The sequence below is a fragment of the Schistocerca cancellata genome, chromosome 1 (genome assembly GCF_023864275.1).
Source record: "Schistocerca cancellata isolate TAMUIC-IGC-003103 chromosome 1, iqSchCanc2.1, whole genome shotgun sequence".
Taxonomy (NCBI): domain Eukaryota; kingdom Metazoa; phylum Arthropoda; class Insecta; order Orthoptera; family Acrididae; genus Schistocerca; species Schistocerca cancellata.
The window spans coordinates 850150740-850155244 of NC_064626.1; positions in this window are offsets into that span (position 1 = coordinate 850150740).

The window sequence follows — 4505 nt, forward strand, 5'->3', positions numbered from 1 at the left end:
TCACGCAAAGCCATAGATTCCTTTTCACTTACAATGAGAACGGAAAATCAAAATTTAATATGAAACCGCCTTTTTATGAGGCAATCCAAAGAGCACAACCAGTACCCTAATTTAATTTACGTATAAGGACGCACGTTTCATAAAAACATAGACGGAATCGGTTTGGTATTTTCCCCTAAATAGTAACGAGGTCGGCATGTGAAGCCAATTCCTTGAGGCACGCACATACGAGGCCCGAGTTTCGCCATTGACTTGATTCGTCACGTATCAAATTATAGTCCAGAGATACGTAAAAGACTGTTATTTTCCAGTGTCATTCTGACAAAAAAATCAACGTATCTCTCTAGTATGATGTACAAAAACTAGGCAGACTTGCATATACTGACAATGACGTACCCATTTAAAATACACTCCTGGAAATAGAAAAAAGAACACATTGACACCGGTGTGTCAGACCCACCATACTTGCTCCGGACACTGCGAGAGGGCTGTACAAGCAATGATCACACGCACGGCACAGCGGACACACCAGGAACCGCGGTGTTGGCCGTCGAATGGCGCTAGCTGCGCAGCATTTGTGCACCGCCGCCGTCAGTGTCAGCCAGTTTGCCGTGGCATACGGAGCTCCATCGCAGTCTTTAACACTGGTAGCATGCCGCGACAGCGTGGACGTGAACCTTATGTGCAGTTGACGGACTTTGAGCGAGGGCGTATAGTGGGCATGCGGGAGGCCGGGTAGACGTACCGCCGAATTGCTCAACACGTGGGGCGTGAGGTCTCCACAGTACATCGATGTTGTCGCCAGTGGTCGGCGGAAGGTGCACGTGCCCGTCGACCTGGGACCGGACCGCAGCGACGCACGGATGCACGCCAAGACCGTAGGATCCTACGCAGTGCCGTAGGGGACCGCAAAGCCACTTCCCAGCAAATTAGGGACACTGTTGCTCCTGGGGTATCGGCGAAGACCATTCGCAACCGTCTCCATGAAGCTGGGCTACGGTCCCGCACACCGTTAGGCCGTCTTCCGCTCACGCCCCAACATCGTGCAGCCCGCCTCCAGTGGTGTCGCGACAGGCGTGAATGGAGGGACGAATGGAGACGTGTTGTCTTCAGCGATGAGAGACGCTTCTGCCTTGGTGCCAATGATGGTCGTATGCGTGTTTGGCGCCGTGCAGGTGAGCGCCACAGTCAGCACTGCATACGACCGAGGCACACAGGGCCAACACCCGGCATCATGGTGTGGTGAGCGATCTCCTACACTGGCCGTACACCACTGGTGATCGTCGAGGGGACACTGAATAGTGCACGGTACATCCAAACCGTCATCGAACCCATCGTTCTACCATTCCTAGACCGGCAAGGGAACTTGCTGTTCCAACAGCACAATGCACGTCCGCATGTATCCCGTGCCACCCAACGTGCTCTAGAAGGTGTAAGTCAACTACCCTGGCCAGCAAGATCTCCGGATCTGTCCCCCATTGAGCATGTTTGGGACTGGATGAAGCGTCGTCTCACGCGGTCTGCACGTCCAGCACGAACGCTGGTCCAACTGAGGCGCCAGGTGGAAATGGCATGGCAAGCCGTTCCACAGGACTACATCCAGCATCTCTACGATCGTCTCCATGGGAGAATAGCAGCCTGCATTGCTGCGAAAGGTGGATATACACTGTACTAGTGCCGACATTGTGCATGCTCTGTTGCCTGTGTCTATGTGCCTGTGGTTCTGTCAGTGTGATCATGTGATGTATCTGACCCCAGGAATGTGTCAATAAAGTTTCCCCTTCCTGCGACAATGAATTGACGGTGTTCTTATTTCAATTTCCAGGAGTGTATGTCATGTACGTGTGGCAAATAAACGTTGATCTGACATCGTACCAGAAGCTGCAGGAATGCATCCAGTATCACCCCTTTCTTCTTACTGGAAAAGAAAGTGTGAGAAATTCATCACGCAGCGGAATTTTATCTACATCTACATGCCTACTCTGCATTTCACAATTAAGTGCCTGGCAGAGGTTCACTGAAATACTTCTAAGATACTTCTCTGCTGTTCTACTCTCTAACAGAACGCGGGAAAAATGAACACCTAAATCTCTCCGTGAGCGTTCTGATTTCTCCTATTATGATAATTTCTCCCTATGTAGGTGTGCTCCAACAAAATATTTACACGAACTTGCAGCATGCTGCACGAGAAAAATAGGTCCGCAACTTGCCTTATAATTGAAATCAACGGTGTTAGATCCGTCATAAGTTGCGTTGAGAGTATCTTTATTTTGTTATTACTATTTTTTATTTCTTGATGGTGACTAGTTTCGGACACCTGTGTCCACCTTAAAACCATCCGTACCGAATGTGTGACAAAGGACACTAATGTCTTTCCTATGTCGCGTATTTTACTGTTGTTGAGTCCGCCATAGTGGCGCTTTGGCCATAGTGCCACTTTGATCGCTGCAGGGGCAGTTTTTATACAAAGGTTATTGCCTGTACTTGTCACACTTACGGTAGGGATGATTTAAAAATGGGCACAGGTGCCCGAAACTAGTCATTATCGAGAAATAAAAAAAAGATACTTCCCAATGCAATTTATGCCTTAGCTACAACAATTTATTTCAAAATATTTTCATACTATGGGGAGAAAGATGGTATTTGAAAGTTCATGAGAAGGTCCTGCTGCAGCGAAAAATACCTTTTAATAACTGCCACCCCAATTCGTGTATCGTTTCCGCGACACTCCCCTATTTCGCAATAATACAAAACGAGCTGCCCTTCTTTGAAGTTTTATGATGTCCTCCGTCAAACCTATCTGACGCAGATTTCATATCGCACAGCAATACTCTTGCAAAGAGCGATAACCATAGTGTAAGCAGTGTCTTTAATAGACCTGTTGCGTTTTTTAAGTGTCTTTGGTTTGCTTTCCCCACAACATAATCTACGTGATCTTTCGAATTTAAGTTATCGTATTTGTAATCCCTAAGTACATTCCTGGAAATGGAAAAAAGAACACATTGACACCGGTGTGTCAGACCCACCATACTTGCTCCGGACACTGCGAGAGGGCTGTACAAGCAATGATCACACGCACGGCACAGCGGACACACCAGGAACCGCGGTGTTGGCCGTCGAATGGTGCTAGCTGCGCAGCATTTGTGCACCTCCGCCGTCAGTGTCAGCCAGTTTGCCGTGGCATACGGAGCTCCATCGCAGTCTTTAACACTGGTAGCATGCTGCGACAGCGTGGACGTGAACCGTATGTGCAGCTGACGGACTTTGAGCGAGGGCGTATAGTGGACATGCGGGAGGCCGGGTGGACGTACCGCCGAATTGCTCAACACGTGGGGCGTGAGGTCTCCACAGTACTTCGATGTTGTCGCCAGTGGTCGGCGGAAGGTGCACGTGCCCGTCGACCTGCGACCGGAACGCAGCGACGCACGGATGCACGCCAAGACCGTAGGATCCTACGCAGTGCCGTAGGGGACCGCACCGCCACTTCCCAGCAAATTAGGGACACTGTTGCTCCTGGGGTATCGGCGAGGACAATTCGCAACCGTCTCCATGAAGCTGGGCTACGGTCCCGCACACCGTTAGGCCGTCTTCCGCTCACGCCCCAACATCGTGCAGCCCGCCTCCAGTGGTGTCGCGACAGGCGTGAATGGAGGGACGAATGGAGACGTGTCGTCTTCAGCGATGAGAGTCGCTTCTGCCTTGGTGCCAATGATGGTCGTATGCGTGTTTGGCGCCGTGCAGGTGAGCGCCACAATCAGGACTGCATACGACCGAGGCACACAGGGCCAACACCCGGCATCATGGTGTGGGGAGCGATCTCCTACACTGGCCGTACACCACTGGTGATCGTCGAGGGGACACTGAATAGTGCACGGTACATCCAAACCGTCATCGAACCCATCGTTCTACCATTCCTACACCGGCAAGGGAACTTGCTGTTCCAACAGGACAATGCTTATCCGCATGTATCCCGTGCCACCCAACGTGCTCTAGAAGGTGTAAGTCAACTACCCTGGCCAGCAAGATCTCCGGATCTGTCCCCCATTGAGCATGTTTGGGACTGGATGAAGCGTCGTCTCACGCGGTCTGCACGTCCAGCACGAACGCTGGTCCAACTGAGGCGCCAGGTGGAAATGGCATGGCAAGCCGTTCCACAGGACTACATCCAGCATCTCTACGATCGTCTCCATGGGAGAATAGCAGCCTGCATTGCTGCGAAAGGTGGATATACACTGTACTAGTGCCGACATTGTGCATGCTCTGTTGCCTGTGTCTATGTGCCTGTGGTTCTGTCAGTGTGATCATGTGATGTATCTGACCCCAGGAATGTGTCAATAAAGTTTCCCCTTCCTGGGACAATGAATTCATGGTGTTCTTATTTCAATTTCCAGGAGTGTATTTAGCTGAGTGCACGGCCTTCAGATTTGTACGATTTATCATTTAACTGAATTTTGGCGGATTATTTTTAGTGCTCATGTGGATGAGTTCACACTTTTCATGATTTT